A 25,843-nucleotide genomic window follows, 5' to 3' on the forward strand; every position below is an offset into this window, starting at 1 on the left:
TTTCTAATTTCTTTTTACTTCTTTCTTACTTCTTTCTTCTTTCTTTCTTTCTTCTTTCTTACTTCTTTCTAACTTCTTTCTTACTTTTTCTTACTTCTTTCTAACTTCTTTTTACTTCTTTTTACTTCTTTCTTCTTTCTTTCTTACTTCTTTCTTTCTTCTTCCTTACTTCTTTCTTCTTTCTTCTTTCTTTCTTACTTCTTTCTTAATTCTTTCTGACTTCTTTCTTACTTCTTTCTTACTTCTTTCTTCATTCCTTCTTACTGCTTTCTTACTTCTTTCTTACTTCTTTCTTACTACTTTCTTTCTTCTTTCTTTCTTCTCTCTTTCTTCTCTCTTTCTTCTTTCTTTCTTCATTCCTTCTTACTTCTTCCTTTCTTCTTTCTTACTTATTTCTTACTTCTTTCTTACTTCTTTCTTTCTTACTTCTTTCTTACTTATTTCTTACTTTTTTCTTACTTCTTTCTTACTTCTTTCTTAAGCCTTTCTAACTTCTTTCTTACTTCTTTTTTACTTCTTTCTAACTTCTTTCTTTCTTCTTTCTTTCTTACTTCTTTCTTACTTCTTTCTTACTTCTTTCTTTATTACTTCTTTCTTACTTCTTTCCAGCTACTCTCTTACTTCTTTCTTACTTCTTTCTTACTTCTTTCTAACTTCTTTTTTTTCTTCTTTCTTTCTTCTTTCTTTCTTCTTTCTTATTTACTTCTTTCTTACTTCTTTCTTACTTCTTTCTTACTTCTTTCTTTATTCTTTCTTATTTCTAACTTCTTTCTTTCTTCTTTCTTTCTTCTTTCTTTCTTCTTTCTTTCTTAATTCTTTCTTCTTTCTTTCTTTCTTCTTTCTTACTTCTTTCTTTCTTCTTTCTTACTCCTTTCTTACTTCTTTCTTACTTCTTTCTAACTTCTTTTGTCTTCTTTCTTTCTTCTTTCTTTCTTCTTTCTTTCTTACTTCTTTCTTACTTGTTTCTTACTTCTTTCTTCTTTATTTCCTTCTTCTTTCTTACTTCTTTCTTACTTCTTTCTTACTTCTTTCTTTCTTTTTTGTTACTTCTTGCGTTCTTCTTTCTTACTTCTTTCTTACTTCTTTCTTACTTCTTTCTTACTTCTTTCTTCTTTCTTTCCTTCTTCTTTCTTACTTCTTTCTTACTTCTTTCTTACTTCTTTCTTTCTTCTTTCTTACTTCTTTCTTTCTTCTTTCTTACTTCTTTCTTACTTCTTTCTTACTTCTTTCTTTCTTTTTTGTTACTTCTTGCGTTCTTCTTTCTTACTTCTTTCTTAATTCTTTCTTACTTCTTTCTTACTTATTTCTTCTTTCTTTCCTTCTTCTTTCTTACTTCTTTCTTACTTCTTTCTTACTTCTTTCTTCTTTCTTACTTCTTTCTTTCCTCTTTCTTACTTCTTTCTTACTTCTTACTTACTTATTTCTAATTTCTTTTTTCTTCTTTCTTTCTTCTTTCTTTCTTATTTCTTTCTTACTTCTTTCTTACTTCTTTCTTACTTCTTTCTTTCTTACCTCTTTCTTACTTCTTTCTTACTTCTTTCTTACTTCTTTCTTCTTTATTTCCTTCTTCTTTCTTACTTCTTTCTTACTTCTTTCTTACTTCTTTCTTACTTCTTTCTTTCTTTTTTGTTACTTCTTCCGTTCTTCTTTCTTACTTCTTTCTTAATTCTTTCTTACTTCTTTCTTCTTTCTTTCTTACTTCTTTCTTACTTCTTTCTTACTTCTTTCTTACTTCTTTCTTTCTTCTTTCTTACTTCTTTCTTTCTTCTTTCTTACTTCTTTCTTACTTCTTTCTTTCTTCTTTCTTACTTCTTTCTTTCTTCTTTCTTACTTCTTTCTTACTTCTTTCTTACGTCTTTCTAACTTCTTTTTTCTTCTTTCTTTCTTCTTTCTTTCTTATTTCTTTCTTACTTTTTCTTACTTCTTTCTTACTTCTTTATTACTTCTTTTTTACTTCTTTCTGACTTCTTTCTTACTTCTTTCTAACTTCTTTTTTCTTCTTTCTTTCTTCTTTCTTTTTTCTTTCTTTCTTCTTTCTTACTTCTTTCTTATTTCTTTCTTACTTCTTTCTAAATTCTTTCTTACTTCTTTCTTTCTTCTTTCTTACTTCTTTCTTTCTTCTTTCTTACTTCTTTATTACTTCTTTCTTACTTCTTTTTTACTTCTTTCTAACTTCTTTTTTCTTCTTTCTTTCTTCTTTCTTTCTTCTTTCTTACTTCTTTCTTACTTCTTTCTTACTTCTTTCTTACTTCTTTCTAAATTCTTTCTTACTTCTTTCTTACTTCTTTCTAACTTCTTTCTTTCTTCTTTCTTTCTTACATCTTTCTTACTTCTTTCTTACTTCTTTCTTTCTTACTTCTTTCTATCTATTTTCTTACTTCTTTCTTACTTCTTTCTTACTTCTTTCTAACTTCTTTCTTTCTTCTTTCTTTTTTCTTTCTTCTTTCTTACTGCTTTCTCTCTTACTTCTTTCTTACTTCTTTCTAACTACTTTCTTACTTCTTTCTTACTTCTTTCTTATTTCTTTCTTACTTCTTTCTAACTTCTTTCTTTCTTCTTTCTTTCTTCTTTCTTTCTTACTTCTTTCTTACTTCTTTCTTACTTCTTTCTTTCTTACTTCTTTCTTACTTCTTTCTTACTTCTTTCTTACTTCTTTCTTACTTATTTCTTACTTCTTTCTTCTTTCTTTCTTACCTCTTTCTTACTTCTTTCTTACTTCTTTCTTACTTCTTTCTTACTTCTTTCTTATTTCTTTCTTACTTCTTTCTTACTTCTTCCTTACTTCTTTCTTTCTTACTTCTTTCTTACTTCTTTCGTACTTCTTTCTTACTTCTTTCTTACTTATTTCTTACTTCTTTCTTACATCTTTCTTACTTCTTTCTTTCTTCTTTCTTACTTCTTTCTTTCTTCTTTCGTACTTCTTTCTTACTTCTTTCTTTCTAACTTCTTTCTTTCTTCTTTCTTTCTTACATCTTTCTTACTTCTTTCTTACTTCTTTCTTTCTTACTTCTTTCTATCTACTTTCTTACTTCTTTCTTACTTCTTTCTTACTTCTTTCTAACTTCTTTCTTTCTTCTTTCTTTCTTTTTTCTTTCTTCTTTCTTACTTCTTTCTAACTACTTTCTTACTTCTTTCTTACTTCTTTCTTATTTCTTTCTTACTTCTTTCTAACTTCTTTCTTTCTTCTTTCTTTCTTCTTTCTTTCTTACTTCTCTCTTACTTCTTTCTTACTTCTTTCTTTCTTACTTCTTTCTTACTTCTTTCTTACTTCTTTCTTACTTCTTTCTTACTTCTTTCTTACTTCTTCCTTACTTCTTTCTTTCTTACTTCTTTCTTACTTCTTTCTTACTTCTTTCGTACTTCTTTCTTACTTCTTTCTTACTTCTTTCTTACTTCTTTCTTACTTCTTTCTTACTTCTTTCTTACTTCTTTCTTTCTTACTTCTTTCTTACTTCTTTCTTACTTCTTTCTTACTTCTTTCTTACTTATTTCTTCTTTCTTTCTTACTTCTTTCTTACTTCTTTCTTTCTTCTTTCTTACTTCTTTCTTACTTCTTTCATACTTCTTTCTTACTTCTTCCTTACTTCTTTCTTTCTTACTTCTTTCTTACTTCTTTCGTACTTCTTTCTTACTTCTTTCTTACTTCTTTCTTACTTCTTTCTTACTTCTTTCTCACTTCTTCCTTACTTCTTTCTTTCTTACTTCTTTCTTAATTCTTTCGTACTTCTTTCTTACTTCTTTCTTACTTCTTTCTTACTTCTTTCTTACTTCTTTCTTACTTCTTTCTTTCTTCTTTCTTTCTTCTCATTTTCTTCTCTCTTTCTTCTTTCTTTCTTCTTTCTTTCTTCTTTCTTTCTTACTTCTTTCTTTCTTTCTTCTTGCTTTCTTCTTTTTTTCTTATTTCTAAATTCTTTCTAACTTCTTTCTAACTTCTTTCTTATTTCTTTCTTACTTCTTTCTTTCTTACTTCTTTCTTACTTATTTCTTACTTCTTTCTTACTTCTTTCTTCTTTCTTACTTCTTTCTAACTTCTTTCTTACTTCTTTCTTACTTCTTTCTAACTTCTTTCTTTCTTCTTTCTTTCTTCTTTCTTTCTCACTTCTTTCTTACTTCTTTCTTACTTCTTTCTTTCTTACTTCTTTCTACTTTCTTTCTTACTTCTTTCTTTCTTACTTCTTTCTTACTTCTTTCTTACTTATTTCTTACTTCTTTCTTACTTCTTTCTAACTTTTTTCTTACTTCTTTCTTACTTCTTTCTAACTTCTTTCTTTCTTCTTTCTTTCTTCTTTCTCACTTCTTTCTAACTTCTTTCTTTATTCTTTCTAACTTCTTTCTAACTTCTTTCTTACTTCTTTCTTACTTCTTTCTTTCTTACTCCTTTCTTACTTCTTTCTTACTTCTTTCTTTCTTCTTTCTCTCTTCTCTCTTTCTTCTCTCTTTTTTCTTTCTTTCTTCTTTCTTTCTTCTTTCCTTCTTACTTCTTTCTTACTTCTTTCTTACTTCTTTCTTTCTTTCTTCTTGCTTTCTTCTTTCTTTCTTATTTCTAAATTCTTTCTAACTTCTTTCTAACTTCTTTCTTATTTCTTTCTTACTTCTTTCATTCTTTCTTCTTTCTTACTTCTTTCTAACTTCTTTCTTACTTCTTTCTTACTTCTTTCTATCTTCTTTCTTACTTCTTTTTTACTTCTTTATTACTTCTTTCTTACTTCTTTCTTCTTTCTTTCTTCTTTCTTACTTCTTTCTTTCTTACTTCTTTCTTACTTCTTTATTACTTATTTCTATACTTATTTCTTACTTCTTTCTTACTTCTTTCTAACTTCTTTCTTAATTCTTTCTTACTTCTTTCTAACTTCTCTCTTTCTTCTTTCTTTCTTCTTTCTTTCTTACTTCTTTCTTACTTCTTTCTTACTTCTTTCTTACTTCTTTCTTTCTTCTTTCTTACTTATTTCTTTCTCCTTTCTTACTTCTTTCTTACTTCTTTCTTACTTCTTTCTTACTTCTTTCTTACTTCTTTCTTCTTTCTTTCTTACTTCTTTCTTACTTCCTTCTTACTTCTTTCTTCATTCCTTCTTACTTATTTCTTACTTCTTTCTTTCTTCTTTCTTCCTTCTTTCTTACTTCTTTCTTCATTCTTTCTTACTTCTTTCTTTCTTCTTTGTTACTTCTTTCTTACTTCTTTCTTACTTCTTTCTTCTTTCTTCTTTCTTTCTTACTTCTTTCTTACTTCTTTCTTACTTCTTTCTTACTTCTTTCTTCATTCCTTCTTACTTCTTTCTTACCTCTTTCTTACTTCTTTCTTACTTCTTTCTTTCTCCTTGCTTTCTTCTTTCTTTCTTATTTCTAAATTCTTTCTAACTTCTTTCTAACTTCTTTCTTACTTCTTTCTTACTTCTTTCTTTCTTACTTCTTTCTTACTTCTTTCTTACTTCTTTCTTTCTTCTTTCTTACTTCTTTCTTACTTCTTTCTTTCTTACTTCTTTCTTACTTCTTTCTTACTTCTTTCTTACTTCTTTCTTACTTATTTCTTACTTCTTTCTTACTTCTTTCTTACTTCTTTCTTACTTCTTTCTTACTTCTTTCTTTCTTACTTCTTTCTTACTTCTTTCTTACTTCTTTCTTACTTCTTTCTTACTTATTTCTTCTTTCTTTCTTACTTCTTTCTTACTTCTTTCTTATTTCTTTCTTACTTCTTTCTAACTTCTTTCTTTCTTCTTTCTTTCTTCTTTCTTTCTTACTTCTTTCTTACTTCTTTCTTACTTCTTTCTTTCTTACTTCTTTCTTACTTCTTTCTTACTTCTTTCTTACTTCTTTCTTACTTCTTTCTTACTTCTTCCTTACTTCTTTCTTTCTTACTTCTTTCTTACTTCTTTCGTACTTCTTTCTTACTTCTTTCTTACTTCTTTCTTACTTCTTTCTTACTTCTTTCTTACTTCTTTCTTACTTCTTTCTTTCTTACTTCTTTCTTACTTCTTTCTTACTTCTTTCTTACTTCTTTCTTACTTATTTCTTCTTTCTTTCTTACTTCTTTCTTACTTCTTTCTTTCTTCTTTCTTACTTCTTTCTTACTTCTTTCATACTTCTTTCTTACTTCTTCCTTACTTCTTTCTTTCTTACTTCTTTCTTACTTCTTTCGTACTTCTTTCTTACTTCTTTCTTACTTCTTTCTTACTTCTTTCTTACTTCTTTCTCACTTCTTCCTTACTTCTTTCTTTCTTACTTCTTTCTTAATTCTTTCGTACTTCTTTCTTACTTCTTTCTTACTTCTTTCTTACTTCTTTCTTACTTCTTTCTTACTTCTTTCTTTCTTCTTTCTTTCTTCTCATTTTCTTCTCTCTTTCTTCTTTCTTTCTTCTTTCTTTCTTCTTTCTTTCTTACTTCTTTCTTACTTCTTTCTTACTTCTTTCTTTCTTTCTTCTTGCTTTCTTCTTTTTTTCTTATTTCTAAATTCTTTCTAACTTCTTTCTAACTTCTTTCTTATTTCTTTCTTACTTCTTTCTTTCTTACTTCTTTCTTACTTATTTCTTACTTCTTTCTTACTTCTTTCTTCTTTCTTACTTCTTTCTAACTTCTTTCTTACTTCTTTCTTACTTCTTTCTAACTTCTTTCTTTCTTCTTTCTTTCTTCTTTCTTTCTCACTTCTTTCTTACTTCTTTCTTACTTCTTTCTTTCTTACTTCTTTCTACTTTCTTTCTTACTTCTTTCTTTCTTACTTCTTTCTTACTTCTTTCTTACTTATTTCTTACTTCTTTCTTACTTCTTTCTAACTTTTTTCTTACTTCTTTCTTACTTCTTTCTAACTTCTTTCTTTCTTCTTTCTTTCTTCTTTCTCACTTCTTTCTAACTTCTTTCTTTATTCTTTCTAACTTCTTTCTAACTTCTTTCTTACTTCTTTCTTACTTCTTTCTTTCTTACTCCTTTCTTACTTCTTTCTTACTTCTTTCTTTCTTCTTTCTCTCTTCTCTCTTTCTTCTCTCTTTTTTCTTTCTTTCTTCTTTCTTTCTTCTTTCCTGCTTACTTCTTTCTTACTTCTTTCTTACTTCTTTCTTTCTTTCTTCTTGCTTTCTTCTTTCTTTCTTATTTCTAAATTCTTTCTAACTTCTTTCTAACTTCTTTCTTATTTCTTTCTTACTTCTTTCATTCTTTCTTCTTTCTTACTTCTTTCTAACTTCTTTCTTACTTCTTTCTTACTTCTTTCTATCTTCTTTCTTACTTCTTTTTTACTTCTTTATTACTTCTTTCTTACTTCTTTCTTCTTTCTTTCTTCTTTCTTACTTCTTTCTTTCTTACTTCTTTCTTACTTCTTTCTTACTTATTTCTATACTTATTTCTTACTTCTTTCTTACTTCTTTCTAACTTCTTTCTTAATTCTTTCTTACTTCTTTCTAACTTCTTTCTTTCTTCTTTCTTTCTTCTTTCTTTCTTACTTCTTTCTTACTTCTTTCTTACTTCTTTCTTACTTCTTTCTTTCTTCTTTCTTACTTATTTCTTTCTCCTTTCTTACTTCTTTCTTACTTCTTTCTTACTTCTTTCTTACTTCTTTCTTACTTCTTTCTTCTTTCTTTCTTACTTCTTTCTTACTTCCTTCTTACTTCTTTCTTCATTCCTTCTTACTTATTTCTTACTTCTTTCTTTCTTCTTTCTTCCTTCTTTCTTACTTCTTTCTTCATTCTTTCTTACTTCTTTCTTTCTTCTTTGTTACTTCTTTCTTACTTCTTTCTTACTTCTTTCTTCTTTCTTCTTTCTTTCTTACTTCTTTCTTACTTCTTTCTTACTTCTTTCTTACTTCTTTCTTCATTCCTTCTTACTTCTTTCTTACCTCTTTCTTACTTCTTTCTTACTTCTTTCTTTCTCCTTGCTTTCTTCTTTCTTTCTTATTTCTAAATTCTTTCTAACTTCTTTCTAACTTCTTTCTTACTTCTTTCTTACTTCTTTCTTTCTTACTTCTTTCTTACTTCTTTCTTACTTCTTTCTTTCTTCTTTCTTACTTCTTTCTTATTTCTTTCTTTCTTACTTCTTTCTTACTTCTTTCTTACTTCTTTCTTACTTCTTTCTTACTTCTTTCTTACTTCTTTCTTACTTCTTTCTTACTTCTTTCTTACTTCTTTCTTACTTCTTTCTTTCTTACTTCTTTCTTACTTCTTTCTTACTTCTTTCTTACTTCTTTCTTACTTATTTCTTCTTTCTTTCTTACTTCTTTCTTACTTCTTTCTTATTTCTTTCTTACTTCTTTCTAACTTCTTTCTTTCTTCTTTCTTTCTTCTTTCTTTCTTACTTCTTTCTTACTTCTTTCTTACTTCTTTCTTTCTTACTTCTTTCTTACTTCTTTCTTACTTCTTTCTTACTTCTTTCTTACTTCTTTCTTACTTCTTCCTTACTTCTTTCTTTCTTACTTCTTTCTTACTTCTTTCGTACTTCTTTCTTACTTCTTTCTTACTTCTTTCTTACTTCTTTCTTACTTCTTTCTTACTTCTTTCTTACTTCTTTCTTTCTTACTTCTTTCTTACTTCTTTCTTACTTCTTTCTTACTTCTTTCTTACTTATTTCTTCTTTCTTTCTTACTTCTTTCTTACTTCTTTCTTTCTTCTTTCTTACTTCTTTCTTACTTCTTTCTTACTTCTTTCTTACTTCTTTCTTACTTCTTTCTTTCTTCTTTCTTTCTTCTCATTTTCTTCTCTCTTTCTTCTTTCTTTCTTCTTTCTTTCTTCTTTCTTTCTTACTTCTTTCTTACTTCTTTCTTACTTCTTTCTTTCTTTCTTCTTGCTTTCTTCTTTTTTTCTTATTTCTAAATTCTTTCTAACTTCTTTCTAACTTCTTTCTTATTTCTTTCTTACTTCTTTCTTTCTTACTTCTTTCTTACTTATTTCTTACTTCTTTCTTACTTCTTTCTTCTTTCTTACTTCTTTCTAACTTCTTTCTTACTTCTTTCTTACTTCTTTCTAACTTCTTTCTTTCTTCTTTCTTTCTTCTTTCTTTCTCACTTCTTTCTTACTTCTTTCTTACTTCTTTCTTTCTTACTTCTTTCTACTTTCTTTCTTACTTCTTTCTTTCTTACTTCTTTCTTACTTCTTTCTTACTTATTTCTTACTTCTTTCTTACTTCTTTCTAACTTTTTTCTTACTTCTTTCTTACTTCTTTCTAACTTCTTTCTTTCTTCTTTCTTTCTTCTTTCTCACTTCTTTCTAACTTCTTTCTTTATTCTTTCTAACTTCTTTCTAACTTCTTTCTTACTTCTTTCTTACTTCTTTCTTTCTTACTCCTTTCTTACTTCTTTCTTACTTCTTTCTTTCTTCTTTCTCTCTTCTCTCTTTCTTCTCTCTTTTTTCTTTCTTTCTTCTTTCTTTCTTCTTTCCTTCTTACTTCTTTCTTACTTCTTTCTTACTTCTTTCTTTCTTTCTTCTTGCTTTCTTCTTTCTTTCTTATTTCTAAATTCTTTCTAACTTCTTTCTAACTTCTTTCTTATTTCTTTCTTACTTCTTTCATTCTTTCTTCTTTCTTACTTCTTTCTAACTTCTTTCTTACTTCTTTCTTACTTCTTTCTATCTTCTTTCTTACTTCTTTTTTACTTCTTTATTACTTCTTTCTTACTTCTTTCTTCTTTCTTTCTTCTTTCTTACTTCTTTCTTTCTTACTTCTTTCTTACTTCTTTCTTACTTCTTTCTTACTTATTTCTTACTTATTTCTTACTTCTTTCTTACTTCTTTCTAACTTCTTTCTTAATTCTTTCTTACTTCTTTCTAACTTCTTTCTTTCTTCTTTCTTTCTTCTTTCTTTCTTACTTCTTTCTTACTTCTTTCTTACTTCTTTCTTACTTCTTTCTTTCTTTATTCTTACTTATTTCTTTCTTCTTTCTTACTTCTTTCTTACTTCTTTATTACTTCTTTCTTACTTCTTTCTTACTTCTTTCTTCTTTCTTTCTTACTTCTTTCTTACTTCCTTCTTACTTCTTTCTTCATTCCTTCTTACTTATTTCTTACTTCTTTCTTTCTTCTTTCTTCCTTCTTTCTTACTTCTTTCTTCATTCTTTCTTACTTCTTTCTTTCTTCTTTGTTACTTCTTTCTTACTTCTTTCTTACTTCTTTCTTCTTTCTTCTTTCTTTCTTACTTCTTTCTTACTTCTTTCTTACATCTTTCTTACTTCTTTCTTCATTCCTTCTTACTTCTTTCTTACCTCTTTCTTACTTCTTTCTTACTTCTTTCTTTCTCCTTGCTTTCTTCTTTCTTTCTTATTTCTAAATTCTTTCTAACTTCTTTCTAACTTCTTTCTTACTTCTTTCTTACTTCTTTCTTTCTTACTTCTTTCTTACTTCTTTCTTACTTCTTTCTTTCTTCTTTCTTACTTCTTTCTTACTTCTTTCTTACTTCTTTCTTTCTTACTTCTTTCTTACTACTTTCTAACTTCTTTCTTTCTTCTTTCTTTCTTCTTTCTTTCTTACTTCTTTCTTACTTCTTTCTTACTTCTTTCTTACTTCTTTCTTTCTTTCTTCTTGCTTTCTTCTTTTTTTCTTATTTCGAAATTCTTTCTAACTTCTTTCTAACTTCTTTCTTATTTCTTTCTTACTTCTTTCTTTCTTACTTCTTTCTTACTTATTTCTTACTTCTTTCTTACTTCTTTCTTCTTTCTTACTTCTTTCTAACTTCTTTCTTACTTCTTTCTTACTTCTTTCTAACTTCTTTCTTTCTTCTTTCTTTCTTCTTTCTTTCTCACTTCTTTCTTACTTCTTTCTTACTTCTTTCTTTCTTACTTCTTTCTTACTTCTTTCTAACTACTTTCTTTCTTCTTTCTTTCTTACTTCTTTCTTCTTTCTTTCTTACTTCTTTCTTACTTCTTTTTTACTTCTTTCTTACTTCTTTCTTTCTTCTTTCTTTCTTCTTTCTTACTTCTTTCTTACTTCTTTCTTACTTCTTTCTAAATTTTTTCTTACATCTTTCTTACTTATTTCTAACTTCTTTCTTTCTTCTTTCTTTCTTCTTTCTCACTTCTTTCTAACTTCTTTCTTTATTCTTTCTAACTTCTTTCTAACTTCTTTCTTACTTCTTTCTTACTTCTTTCTTACTTCTTTCCTTCTTACTTCTTTCTTACTTCTTTCGTACTTCTTTCTTACTTCTTTCTTACTCCTTTCTTACTTCTTTCTTACTTCTTTCTTTCTTCTTTCTCTCTTCTCTCTTTCTTCTCTCTTTCTTCTTTCTTTCTTCTTTCTTTCTTCTTTCTTTCTTACTTCTTTCTTACTTCTTTCTTACTTCTTTCTTTCTTTCTTCTTGCTTTCTTCTTTCTTTCTTATTTCTAAATTCTTTCTAACTTCTTTCTAACTTCTTTCTTATTTCTTTCTTACTTCTTTCATTCTTTCTTCTTTCTTACTTCTTTATAACTTCTTTCTTACTTCTTTCTTACTTCTTTCTATCTTATTTCTTACTTCTTTCTTACTTCTTTCTTACTTCTTTCTTTCTTTCTTCTTGCTTTCTTCTTTTTTTCTTATTTCTAAATTCTTTCTAACTACTTTCTAACTTCTTTCTTATTTCTTTCTTACTTCTTTCTTTCTTACTTCTTTCTTACTTATTTCTTACTTCTTTCTTACTTCTTTCTTCTTTCTTACTTCTTTCTAACTTCTTTCTTACTTCTTTCTTACTTCTTTCTAACTTCTTTCTTTCTTCTTTCTTTCTTCTTTCTTTCTCACTTCTTTCTTACTTCTTTCTTACTTCTTTCTTTCTTACTTCTTTCTTACTTCTTTCTAACTACTTTCTTTCTTCTTTCTTTCTTACTTCTTTCTTCTTTCTTTCTTACTTCTTTCTTACTTCTTTTTTACTTCTTTCTTACTTCTTTCTTTCTTCTTTCTTTCTTCTTTCTTACTTCTTTCTTACTTCTTTCTTACTTCTTTCTAAATTTTTTCTTACTTCTTTCTTACTTCTTTCTAACTTCTTTCTTTCTTCTTTCTTTCTTCTTTCTCACTTCTTTCTAACTTCTTTCTTTATTCTTTCTAACTTCTTTCTAACTTCTTTCTTACTTCTTTCTTACTTCTTTCTTACTTCTCTCCTTCTTACTTCTTTCTTACTTCTTTCGTACTTCTTTCTTACTTCTTTCTTACTCCTTTCTTACTTCTTTCTTACTTCTTTCTTTCTTCTTTCTCTCTTCTCTCTTTCTTCTCTCTTTCTTCTTTCTTTCTTCTTTCTTTCTTCTTTCTTTCTTACTTCTTTCTTACTTCTTTCTTACTTCTTTCTTTCTTTCTTCTTGCTTTCTTCTTTCTTTCTTATTTCTAAATTCTTTCTAACTTCTTTCTAACTTCTTTCTTATTTCTTTCTTACTTCTTTCATTCTTTCTTCTTTCTTACTTCTTTATAACTTCTTTCTTACTTCTTTCTTACTTCTTTCTATCTTATTTCTTACTTCTTTCTTACTTCTTTCTTACTTCTTTCTTACTTCTTTCTTTCTTACTTCTTTCTTACTTCTTTCTTACTTCTTTCTTACTTCTTTCTTTCTTCTTTCTTTCCTCTTTCTTACTTCTTTCTTTCTTCTTTTTTACTTCTTTATTACTTCTTTCTTACTTCTTTCTTCTTTCTTTCTTCTTTCTTACTTCTTTCTTTCTTACTACTTTCTTACTTTTTCTTACTTATTTCTTACTTATTTCTTACTTCTTTCGTACTTCTTTCTAACTTCTTTCTTACTTCTTTCTTACTTCTTTCTAACTTCTTTCTTTCTTCTTTCTTACTTCTTCCTTACTTCTTTCTTACTTACTTCTTTCTTACTTCTTTCGTACTTCTTTCTTACTTCTTTCTTACTTCTTTCTTACTTCTTTCTTCTTTCTTTCTTACTTCTTTCTTACTTCTTTCTTACTTCTTTCTTTCTTCTTTCTTACTTCTTTCTTTCTTCTTTCTTACCTCTTCCTTACTTCTTTCTTTCTTACTTCTTTCTTACTTCTTTTGTACTTCTTTCTTACTTCTTTCTTACTTCTTTCTTACTTCTTTCTTCTTTATTTCTTACTTCTTTCTTACTTCTTTCTTACTTCTTCCTTCCTTCTTTCTTACTTCTTTCTTTCTTCTTTCTTCCTTCTTTCTTACTTCTTTCTTCATTCTTTCTTACTTCTTTCTTACTTCTTTCGTACTTCTTTCTTACTTCTTTCTTACTTCTTTCTTCTTTCTTCTTTCTTTCTTACTTCTTTCTTAATTCTTTCTTACTTCTTTCTTTCTTCTTTCTTACTTCTTTCTTTCTTCTTTCTTACTTCTTTCTTACTTCTTTCTTAATTCTTTCTTACTTCTTTCTTACTTCTTTCTTCTTTCTTTCTTACTTCTTTCTTACTACTTTCTTACTTCTTTCTTCATTCCTTCTTACTTCTTTCTTACTTCTTTCTTACTTCTTTCTAACTTCTTTTTTCTTCTTTCTTTCTTCTTTCTTTCTTATTTCTTTCTTACTTCTTTCTTACTTCTTTCTTACTTCTTTATTACTTCTTTTTTACTTCTTTCTGACTTCTTTCTTACTTCTTTCTAACTTCTTTTTTCTTCTTTCTTTCTTCTTTCTTTTTTCTTTCTTTCTTCTTTCTTACTTCTTTCTTACTTCTTTCTTACTTCTTTCTAAATTCTTTCTTACTTCTTTCTTTCTTCTTTCTTACTTCTTTCTTTCTTCTTTCTTACTTCTTTATTACTTCTTTCTTACTTCTTTTTTACTTCTTTCTAACTTCTTTTTTCTTCTTTCTTTCTTCTTTCTTTCTTCTTTCTTACTTCTTTCTTACTTCTTTCTTACTTCTTTCTTACTTCTTTCTAAATTCTTTCTTACTTCTTTCTTACTTCTTTCTAACTTTTTTCTTTCTTCTTTCTTTCTTACATCTTTCTTACTTCTTTCTTACTTCTTTCTTTCTTACTTCTTTCTATCTACTTTCTTACTTCTTTCTTACTTCTTTCTTACTTCTTTCTAACTTCTTTTTTTCTTCTTTCTTTCTTCTTTCTTTCTTCCTTCTTTCTTACTTCTTTCTTACTTCTTTCTTTCTTACTTTTTTCTTACTTCTTTCTTACTTCTTTCTTACTTCTTTCTTACTTTTTTCTTACTTCTTTCTTCTTTCTTTCTTACCTCTTTCTTACTTCTTTCTTACTTCTTTCTTACTTCTTTCTTACTTCTTTCTTATTTCTTTCTTACTTCTTTCTTACTTCTTCCTTACTTCTTTCTTTCTTACTTCTTTCTTACTTCTTTCTTACTTCTTTCTTACTTCTTTCTTATATCTTTCTTACTTCTTTCTTACTTCTTTCTTTCTTCTTTCTTACTTCTTTCTTTCTTCTTTCTTACTTCTTTCTTACTTCTTTCTTACTTCTTTCTTTCTTCTTTCTCACTTCTTTCTTTCTTCTTTCTTACTTCTTTCTTCCTTCTTTCTTACTTCTTTCTAACTTCTTTTTTCTTCTTTCTTTCTTCTTTCTTTCTTATTTCTTTCTTACTTCTTTCTTTCTTCTTTCTTACTTCTTTCTTTCTAACTTCTTTCTTTCTTCTTTCTTTCTTACATATTTCTTACTTCTTTCTTACTTCTTTCTTTCTTACTTCTTTCTATCTACTTTCTTACTTCTTTCTTACTTCTTTCTTACTTCTTTCTAACTTCTTTCTTTCTTCTTTCTTTCTTTTTTCTTTCTTCTTTCTTACTTCTTTCTAACTACTTTCTTACTTCTTTCTTACTTCTTTCTTATTTCTTTCTTACTTCTTTCTAACTTCTTTCTTTCTTCTTTCTTTCTTCTTTCTTTCTCACTTCTTTCTTACTTCTTTCTTCTTTCTTTCTTACTTCTTTCTTTCTTACTTCTTTCTTACTTCTTTCTTACTTCTTTCTTACTTCTTTCTTACTTCTTTCTAACTTTTTTCTTACTTCTTTCTTACTTCTTTCTAACTTCTTTCTTTCTTCTTTCTTTCTTCTTTCTCACTTCTTTCTAACTTCTTTCTTTATTCTTTCTAACTTCTTTCTAACTTCTTTCTTACTTCTTTCTTACTTCTTTCTTTCTTACTTCTTTCTTACTTCTTTCGTACTTCTTTCTTACTTCTTTCTTACTCCTTTCTTACTTCTTTCTTACTTCTTTCTTTCTTCTTTCTCTCTTCTCTCTTTCTTCTCTCTTTTTTCTTTCTTTCTTCTTTCTTTCTTCTTTCCTTCTTACTTCTTTCTTACTTCTTTCTTACTTCTTTCTTTCTTTCTTCTTGCTTTCTTCTTTCTTTCTCATTTCTAAATTCTTTCTAACTTCTTTCTAACTTCTTTCTTATTTCTTTCTTACTTCTTTCATTCTTTCTTGTTTCTTACTTCTTTCTAACTTCTTTCTTACTTCTTTCTTACTTCTTTCTATCTTCTTTCTTACTTCTTTTTTACTTCTTTATTACTTCTTTCTTACTTCTTTCTTCTTTCTTTCTTCTTTCTTACTTCTTTCTTTCTTACTTCTTTCTTACTTCTTTCTTACTTATTTCTTACTTATTTCTTACTTCTTTCTTACTTCTTTCTAACTTCTTTCTTACTTCTTTCTTACTTCTTTCTAACTTCTTTCTTTCTTCTTTCTTTCTTCTTTCTTTCTTACTTCTTTCTTACTTCTTTCTTTCTTCTTTCTTACTTCTTTCTTACTTCTTTCTAACTTCTTTCTTACTTCTTTCTTACTTCTTCCTTACTTCTTTCTTTCTTACTTCTTTCTTACTTCTTTCTTACTTCTTTCTTTCTTCTTTCTTACTTATTTCTTTCTTCTTTCTTACTTCTTTCTTACTTCTTTCTTACTTCTTTCTTACTTCTTTCTTACTTCTTTCTTCTTTCTTTCTTACTTCTTTCTTACTTCCTTCTTACTTCTTTCTTCATTCCTTCTTACTTCTTTCTTACTTCTTTCTTTCTTCTTTCTTCCTTCTTTCTTACTTCTTTCTTCATTCTTTCTTACTTCTTTCTTTCTTCTTTGTTACTTCTTTCTTACTTCTTTCTTACTTCTTTCTTCTTTCTTCTTTCTTTCTTACTTCTTTCTTACTTCTTTCTTACTTCTTTCTTACTTCTTTCTTCATTCCTTCATACTTCTTTCTTACCTCTTTCTTACTTCTTTCTTACTTCTTTCTTTCTCCTTGCTTTCTTATTTCTTTCTTATTTCTAAATTCTTTCTAACTTCTTTCTAACTTCTTTCTTACTTCTTTCTTACTTCTTTCTTACTTACTTCTTTCTTACTTCTTTCTTACTTCTTTCTTACTTCTTTCTTACTTCTTTCTTACTTCTTTCTTACTTCTTTCTTACTTCTTTCTTACTTACTTCTTTCTTTCTTCTTTCCTTCTTCTTTCTTTCTTACTTCTTTCTTACTTCTTTCTTAATTCTTTCTTACTTCTTTCTTTCTTACTTCTTTCTTACTTCTTTCTTACTTCTTTCTTTCTTCTTTCTTACTTCTTTCTTACTTCTTTCTTACTTCTTTCTTTCTTACTTCTTTCTTACTTCTTTCTTTCTTTCTTCTTGCTTTCTTCTTTTTTTCTTATTTCTAAATTCTTTCTAACTTCTTTCTAACTTCTTTCTTATTTCTTTCTTACTTCTTTCTTTCTTACTTCTTTCTTACTAATTTCTTACTTCTTTCTTACTTCTTTCTTCTTTCTTACTTCTTTCTAACTTCTTTCTTACTTCTTTCTTACTTCTTTCTAACTTCTTTCTTTCTTCTTTCTTTCTTCTTTCTTTCTCACTTCTTTCTTACTTCTTTCTTACTTCTTTCTTTCTTACTTCTTTCTTACTTCTTTCTAATTACTTTCTTTCTTCTTTCTTTCTTACTTCTTTCTTCTTTCTTTCTTACTTCTTTCTTACTTCTTTTTTACTTCTTTCTTACTTCTTTCTTTCTTCTTTCTTTCTTCTTTCTTACTTCTTTCTTACCTCTTTCTTACTTCTTTCTAAATTTTTTCTTACTTCTTTCTTACTTCTTTCTAACTTCTTTCTTTCTTCTTTCTTTCTTCTTTCTCACTTCTTTCTAACTTCTTTCTTTATTCTTTCTAACTTCTTTCTAACTTCTTTCTTACTTCTTTCTTACTTCTTTCTTACTTCTTTCCTTCTTACTTCTTTCTTACTTCTTTCGTACTTCTTTCTTACTTCTTTCTTACTCCTTTCATACTTCTTTCTTACTTCTTTCTTTCTTCTTTCTCTCTTCTCTCTTTCTTCTCTCTTTCTTCTTTCTTTCTTCTTTCTTACTTCTTTCTTTCTTACTTCTTTCTTACTTCTTTCTTACTTATTTCTTACTTATTTCTTACTTCTTTCTTACTTCTTTCTAACTTCTTTCTTACTTTTTTCTTACTTCTTTCTAACTTCTTTCTTTCTTCTTTCTTACTTCTTCCTTACTTCTTTCTTTCTTACTTCTTTCTTACTTCTTTCGTACTTCTTTCTTACTTCTTTCTTACTTCTTTCTTACTTCTTTCTTCTTTCTTTCTTACTTCTTTCTTACTTCTTTCTTACTTCTTTCTTTCTTCTTTCTTACTTCTTTCTTTCTTCTTTCTTACTTCTTCCTTACTTCTTTCTTTCTTACTTCTTTCTTACTTCTTTCGTACTTCTTTCTTACTTCTTTCTTACTTCTTTCTTACTTCTTTCTTCTTTCTTTCTTACTTCTTTCTTACTTCTTTCTTACTTCTTCCTTCCTTCTTTCTTACTTCTTTCTAACTTCTTTCTTCCTTCTTTCTTACTTCTTCCTTACTTCTTTCTTTCTTACTTCTTTCTTACTTCTTTCGTACTTCTTTCTTACTTCTTTCTTACTTCTTTCTTACTTCTTTCTTCTTTCTTTCTTACTTCTTTCTTACTTCTTTCTTACTTCTTTCTTTCTTCTTTCTTACTTCTTTCTTTCTTCTTTCTTACTTCTTTCTTACTTCTTTCTTCATTCTTTCTTACTTCTTTCTTTCTTCTTTGTTACTTCTTTCTTACTTCTTTCTTACTTCTTTCTTCTTTCTTCTTTCTTTCTTACTTCTTTCTTACTTCTTTCTTACTTCTTTCTTACTTCTTTCTTACTTCTTTCTTCATTCCTTCTTACTTCTTTCTTACCTCTTTCTTACTTCTTTCTTACTTCTTTCTTTCTCCTTGCTTTCTTCTTTCTTTCTTATTTCTAAATTCTTTCTAACTTCTTTCTAACTTCTTTCATACTTCTTTCGTACTTCTTTCTTACTTACGTCTTTCTTACTTCTTTCTTACTTCTTTCTTACTTCTTTCTTACTTCTTTCTTTCTTCTCTCTTTCTTCTCTCTTTCTTCTTTCTTTCTTCTTTCTTTCTTACTTCTTTCTTACTTCTTTCTTACTTCTTTCTTACTTCTTTCTTTCTTTCTTCTTGCTTTCTTCTTTCTTATTTCTAAATTCTTTCTAACTTCTTTCTAACTTCTTTCTTATTTCTTTATTACTTCTTTCTTTCTTACTTCTTTCTTACTTCTTTCTTCATTCTTTCTTACTTCTTTCTTTCTTCTTTGTTACTTCTTTATTACTTCTTTCTTACTTCTTTCTTACTTCTTTCTTACTTCTTTCTTTATTACTTCTTTCTTACTTCTTTCTAACTACTTTCTTAGTTCTTTCTTACTTCTTTCTTACTTCTTTCTAACTTACTTCTTTCTTTCTTCTCTCTTTCTTCTCTCTTTCTTCTTTCTTTCTTCTTTCTTACTTATTTCTTACTTATTTCTTACTTCTTTCTTACTTCTTTCTTTCTTTCTTCTTGCTTTCTTCTTTCTTTCTTATTTCTAAATTCTTTCTAACTTCTTTCTAATTTCTTTCTTATTTCTTTCTTACTTCTTTCATTCTTACTTCTTTCTTACTTCTTTCTTACTTCTTTCTTACTTCTTCCTTCTTTTTTTCTTACTACTTTCTTACTTCTTTCTTACTTCTTTCTTCATTCCTTCTTACTTCTTTCTTACTTCTTTCTTTCTTCTTTCTTCCTTCTTTCTTACTTCTTTCTTCATTCTTTCTTACTTCTTTCTTTCTTCTTTGTTACTTCTTTCTTACTTCTTTCTTCTTTCTTCTTTCTTTCTTACTTCTTTCTTACTACTTTCTTACTTCTTTCTTACTTCTTTCTTCATTCCTTCTTACTTCTTTCTTACCTCTTTCTTACTTCTTTCTTACTTCTTTCTTTCTCCTTGCTTTCTTCTTTCTTTCTTATTTCTAAATTCTTTCTAACTTCTTTCTAACTTCTTTCTTACTTCTTTCTTACTTCTTTCTTACTTACTTCTTTGTTACTTCTTTCTTACTTCTTTCTTTCTTCTCTCTTTCTTCTCTCTTTCTTCTTTCTTTCTTCTTTCTTACTTATTTCTTACTTATTTCTTACTTCTTTCTTACTTCTTTCTTTCTTTCTTCTTGCTTTCTTCTTTCTTTCTTATTTCTAAATTCTTTCTAACTTCTTTCTAACTTCTTTCTTATTTCTTTCTTACTTCTTTCATTCTTACTTCTTTCTTACTTCTTTCTTACTTCTTCCTTCTTTCTTTCTTACTTCTTTCTTACTTCTTTCTTACTTCTTTCTTCATTCCTTCTTACTTCTTTCTTACTTCTTTCTTTCTTCTTTCTTACTTCTTTCTTACTTCTTTCTTCATTCTTTCTTACTTCTTTCTTTCTTCTTTGTTACTTCTTTCTTACTTCTTTCTTACTTCTTTCTTCTTTCTTCTTTCTTTCTTACTTCTTTCTTACTTCTTTCTTACTTCTTTCTTCATTCCTTCTTACTTCTTTCTTACCTCTTTCTTACTTCTTTCTTACTTCTTTCTTTCTCCTTGCTTTCTTCTTTCTTTCTTATTTCTAAATTCTTTCTAACTTCTTTCTAACTTCTTTCTTACTTCTTTCTTACTTCTTTCTTACTTACTTCTTTCTTACTTCTTTCTTACTTCTTTCTTACTTCTTTCTTACTTCTTTCTTCTTTCTTTCTTCTTTCTTACTTCTTTCTTTCTTACTACTTTCTTACTTTTTCTTACTTATTTCTTACTTATTTCTTACTTCTTTCGTACTTCTTTCTAACTTCTTTCTTACTTCTTTCTTACTTCTTTCTAACTTCTTTCTTTCTTCTTTCTTACTTCTTCCTTACTTCTTTCTTACTTACTTCTTTCTTACTTCTTTCGTACTTCTTTCTTACTTCTTTCTTACTTCTTTCTTACTTCTTTCTTCTTTCTTTCTTACTTCTTTCTTACTTCTTTCTTACTTCTTTCTTTCTTCTTTCTTACTTCTTTCTTTCTTCTTTCTTACCTCTTCCTTACTTCTTTCTTTCTTACTTCTTTCTTACTTCTTTTGTACTTCTTTCTTACTTCTTTCTTACTTCTTTCTTACTTCTTTCTTCTTTATTTCTTACTTCTTTCTTACTTCTTTCTTACTTCTTCCTTCCTTCTTTCTTACTTCTTTCTTTCTTCTTTCTTCCTTCTTTCTTACTTCTTTCTTCATTCTTTCTTACTTCTTTCTTACTTCTTTCGTACTTCTTTCTTACTTCTTTCTTACTTCTTTCTTCTTTCTTCTTTCTTTCTTACTTCTTTCTTACTTCTTTCTTACTTCTTTCTTTCTTCTTTCTTACTTCTTTCTTTCTTCTTTCTTACTTCTTTCTTACTTCTTTCTTAATTCTTTCTTACTTCTTTCTTACTTCTTTCTTCTTTCTTTCTTACTTCTTTCTTACTTCTTTCTTACTTCTTTCTTCATTCCTTCTTACTTCTTTCTTACTTCTTTCTTACTTCTTTCTAACTTCTTTTTTCTTCTTTCTTTCTTCTTTCTTTCTTATTTCTTTCTTACTTCTTTCTTACTTCTTTCTTACTTCTTTATTACTTCTTTTTTACTTCTTTCTGACTTCTTTCTTACTTCTTTCTAACTTCTTTTTTCTTCTTTCTTTCTTCTTTCTTTTTTCTTTCTTTCTTCTTTCTTACTTCTTTCTTACTTCTTTCTTACTTCTTTCTAAATTCTTTCTTACTTCTTTCTTTCTTCTTTCTTACTTCTTTCTTTCTTCTTTCTTACTTCTTTATTACTTCTTTCTTACTTCTTTTTTACTTCTTTCTAACTTCTTTTTTCTTCTTTCTTTCTTCTTTCTTTCTTCTTTCTTACTTCTTTCTTACTTCTTTCTTACTTCTTTCTTACTTCTTTCTAAATTCTTTCTTACTTCTTTCTTACTTCTTTCTAACTTTTTTCTTTCTTCTTTCTTTCTTACATCTTTCTTACTTCTTTCTTACTTCTTTCTTTCTTACTTCTTTCTATCTACTTTCTTACTTCTTTCTTACTTCTTTCTTACTTCTTTCTAACTTCTTTTTTTCTTCTTTCTTTCTTCTTTCTTTCTTCCTTCTTTCTTACTTCTTTCTTACTTCTTTCTTTCTTACTTTTTTCTTACTTCTTTCTTACTTCTTTCTTACTTCTTTCTTACTTTTTTCTTACTTCTTTCTTCTTTCTTTCTTACCTCTTTCTTACTTCTTTCTTACTTCTTTCTTACTTCTTTCTTACTTCTTTCTTATTTCTTTCTTACTTCTTTCTTACTTCTTCCTTACTTCTTTCTTTCTTACTTCTTTCTTACTTCTTTCTTACTTCTTTCTTACTTCTTTCTTATATCTTTCTTACTTCTTTCTTACTTCTTTCTTTCTTCTTTCTTACTTCTTTCTTTCTTCTTTCTTACTTCTTTCTTACTTCTTTCTTACTTCTTTCTTTCTTCTTTCTCACTTCTTTCTTTCTTCTTTCTTACTTCTTTCTTCCTTCTTTCTTACTTCTTTCTAACTTCTTTTTTCTTCTTTCTTTCTTCTTTCTTTCTTATTTCTTTCTTACTTCTTTCTTTCTTCTTTCTTACTTCTTTCTTTCTAACTTCTTTCTTTCTTCTTTCTTTCTTACATATTTCTTACTTCTTTCTTACTTCTTTCTTTCTTACTTCTTTCTATCTACTTTCTTACTTCTTTCTTACTTCTTTCTTACTTCTTTCTAACTTCTTTCTTTCTTCTTTCTTTCTTTTTTCTTTCTTCTTTCTTACTTCTTTCTAACTACTTTCTTACTTCTTTCTTACTTCTTTCTTATTTCTTTCTTACTTCTTTCTAACTTCTTTCTTTCTTCTTTCTTTCTTCTTTCTTTCTCACTTCTTTCTTACTTCTTTCTTCTTTCTTTCTTACTTCTTTCTTTCTTACTTCTTTCTTACTTCTTTCTTACTTCTTTCTTACTTCTTTCTTACTTCTTTCTAACTTTTTTCTTACTTCTTTCTTACTTCTTTCTAACTTCTTTCTTTCTTCTTTCTTTCTTCTTTCTCACTTCTTTCTAACTTCTTTCTTTATTCTTTCTAACTTCTTTCTAACTTCTTTCTTACTTCTTTCTTACTTCTTTCTTTCTTACTTCTTTCTTACTTCTTTCGTACTTCTTTCTTACTTCTTTCTTACTCCTTTCTTACTTCTTTCTTACTTCTTTCTTTCTTCTTTCTCTCTTCTCTCTTTCTTCTCTCTTTTTTCTTTCTTTCTTCTTTCTTTCTTCTTTCCTTCTTACTTCTTTCTTACTTCTTTCTTACTTCTTTCTTTCTTTCTTCTTGCTTTCTTCTTTCTTTCTCATTTCTAAATTCTTTCTAACTTCTTTCTAACTTCTTTCTTATTTCTTTCTTACTTCTTTCATTCTTTCTTGTTTCTTACTTCTTTCTAACTTCTTTCTTACTTCTTTCTTACTTCTTTCTATCTTCTTTCTTACTTCTTTTTTACTTCTTTATTACTTCTTTCTTACTTCTTTCTTCTTTCTTTCTTCTTTCTTACTTCTTTCTTTCTTACTTCTTTCTTACTTCTTTCTTACTTATTTCTTACTTATTTCTTACTTCTTTCTTACTTCTTTCTAACTTCTTTCTTACTTCTTTCTTACTTCTTTCTAACTTCTTTCTTTCTTCTTTCTTTCTTCTTTCTTTCTTACTTCTTTCTTACTTCTTTCTTTCTTCTTTCTTACTTCTTTCTTACTTCTTTCTAACTTCTTTCTTACTTCTTTCTTACTTCTTCCTTACTTCTTTCTTTCTTACTTCTTTCTTACTTCTTTCTTACTTCTTTCTTTCTTCTTTCTTACTTATTTCTTTCTTCTTTCTTACTTCTTTCTTACTTCTTTCTTACTTCTTTCTTACTTCTTTCTTACTTCTTTCTTCTTTCTTTCTTACTTCTTTCTTACTTCCTTCTTACTTCTTTCTTCATTCCTTCTTACTTCTTTCTTACTTCTTTCTTTCTTCTTTCTTCCTTCTTTCTTACTTCTTTCTTCATTCTTTCTTACTTCTTTCTTTCTTCTTTGTTACTTCTTTCTTACTTCTTTCTTACTTCTTTCTTCTTTCTTCTTTCTTTCTTACTTCTTTCTTACTTCTTTCTTACTTCTTTCTTACTTCTTTCTTCATTCCTTCATACTTCTTTCTTACCTCTTTCTTACTTCTTTCTTACTTCTTTCTTTCTCCTTGCTTTCTTATTTCTTTCTTATTTCTAAATTCTTTCTAACTTCTTTCTAACTTCTTTCTTACTTCTTTCTTACTTCTTTCTTACTTACTTCTTTCTTACTTCTTTCTTACTTCTTTCTTACTTCTTTCTTACTTCTTTCTTACTTCTTTCTTACTTCTTTCTTACTTCTTTCTTACTTACTTCTTTCTTTCTTCTTTCCTTCTTCTTTCTTTCTTACTTCTTTCTTACTTCTTTCTTAATTCTTTCTTACTTCTTTTTTTCTTACTTCTTTCTTACTTCTTTCTTACTTCTTTCTTTCTTCTTTCTTACTTCTTTCTTACTTCTTTCTTACTTCTTTCTTAATTACTTCTTTCTTACTTCTTTCTTTCTTTCTTCTTGCTTTCTTCTTTTTTTCTTATTTCTAAATTCTTTCTAACTTCTTTCTAACTTCTTTCTTATTTCTTTCTTACTTCTTTCTTTCTTACTTCTTTCTTACTAATTTCTTACTTCTTTCTTACTTCTTTCTTCTTTCTTACTTCTTTCTAACTTCTTTCTTACTTCTTTCTTACTTCTTTCTAACTTCTTTCTTTCTTCTTTCTTTCTTCTTTCTTTCTCACTTCTTTCTTACTTCTTTCTTACTTCTTTCTTTCTTACTTCTTTCTTACTTCTTTCTAATTACTTTCTTTCTTCTTTCTTTCTTACTTCTTTCTTCTTTCTTTCTTACTTCTTTCTTACTTCTTTTTTACTTCTTTCTTACTTCTTTCTTTCTTCTTTCTTTCTTCTTTCTTACTTCTTTCTTACCTCTTTCTTACTTCTTTCTAAATTTTTTCTTACTTCTTTCTTACTTCTTTCTAACTTCTTTCTTTCTTCTTTCTTTCTTCTTTCTCACTTCTTTCTAACTTCTTTCTTTATTCTTTCTAACTTCTTTCTAACTTCTTTCTTACTTCTTTCTTACTTCTTTCTTACTTCTTTCCTTCTTACTTCTTTCTTACTTCTTTCGTACTTCTTTCTTACTTCTTTCTTACTCCTTTCATACTTCTTTCTTACTTCTTTCTTTCTTCTTTCTCTCTTCTCTCTTTCTTCTCTCTTTCTTCTTTCTTTCTTCTTTCTTACTTCTTTCTTTCTTACTTCTTTCTTACTTCTTTCTTACTTATTTCTTACTTATTTCTTACTTCTTTCTTACTTCTTTCTAACTTCTTTCTTACTTTTTTCTTACTTCTTTCTAACTTCTTTCTTTCTTCTTTCTTACTTCTTCCTTACTTCTTTCTTTCTTACTTCTTTCTTACTTCTTTCGTACTTCTTTCTTACTTCTTTCTTACTTCTTTCTTACTTCTTTCTTCTTTCTTTCTTACTTCTTTCTTACTTCTTTCTTACTTCTTTCTTTCTTCTTTCTTACTTCTTTCTTTCTTCTTTCTTACTTCTTCCTTACTTCTTTCTTTCTTACTTCTTTCTTACTTCTTTCGTACTTCTTTCTTACTTCTTTCTTACTTCTTTCTTACTTCTTTCTTCTTTCTTTCTTACTTCTTTCTTACTTCTTTCTTACTTCTTCCTTCCTTCTTTCTTACTTCTTTCTAACTTCTTTCTTCCTTCTTTCTTACTTCTTCCTTACTTCTTTCTTTCTTACTTCTTTCTTACTTCTTTCGTACTTCTTTCTTACTTCTTTCTTACTTCTTTCTTACTTCTTTCTTCTTTCTTTCTTACTTCTTTCTTACTTCTTTCTTACTTCTTTCTTTCTTCTTTCTTACTTCTTTCTTTCTTCTTTCTTACTTCTTTCTTACTTCTTTCTTACTTCTTTCTTACTTCTTTCTTACTTCTTTCTTCTTTCTTTCTTACTTCTTTCTTACTTCTTTCTTACTTCTTTCTTCATTCCTTCTTACTTCTTTCTTACTTCTTTCTTTCTTCTTTCTTACTTCTTTCTTACTTCTTTCTTCATTCTTTCTTACTTCTTTCTTTCTTCTTTGTTACTTCTTTCTTACTTCTTTCTTACTTCTTTCTTCTTTCTTCTTTCTTTCTTACTTCTTTCTTACTTCTTTCTTACTTCTTTCTTACTTCTTTCTTACTTCTTTCTTCATTCCTTCTTACTTCTTTCTTACCTCTTTCTTACTTCTTTCTTACTTCTTTCTTTCTCCTTGCTTTCTTCTTTCTTTCTTATTTCTAAATTCTTTCTAACTTCTTTCTAACTTCTTTCATACTTCTTTCGTACTTCTTTCTTACTTACGTCTTTCTTACTTCTTTCTTACTTCTTTCTTACTTCTTTCTTACTTCTTTCTTTCTTCTCTCTTTCTTCTCTCTTTCTTCTTTCTTTCTTCTTTCTTTCTTACTTCTTTCTTACTTCTTTCTTACTTCTTTCTTACTTCTTTCTTTCTTTCTTCTTGCTTTCTTCTTTCTTTCTTATTTCTAAATTCTTTCTAACTTCTTTCTAACTTCTTTCTTATTTCTTTCTTACTTCTTTCATTCTTACTTCTTTCTTACTTCTTTCTTACTTCTTTCTTACTTCTTCCTTCTTTCTTTCTTACTACTTTCTTACTTCTTTCTTACTTCTTTCTTCATTCCTTCTTACTTCT

The sequence above is a fragment of the Columba livia genome, unplaced genomic scaffold (assembly GCF_036013475.1).
Source record: "Columba livia isolate bColLiv1 breed racing homer unplaced genomic scaffold, bColLiv1.pat.W.v2 Scaffold_141, whole genome shotgun sequence".
Taxonomy (NCBI): Eukaryota; Metazoa; Chordata; class Aves; order Columbiformes; family Columbidae; genus Columba; species Columba livia.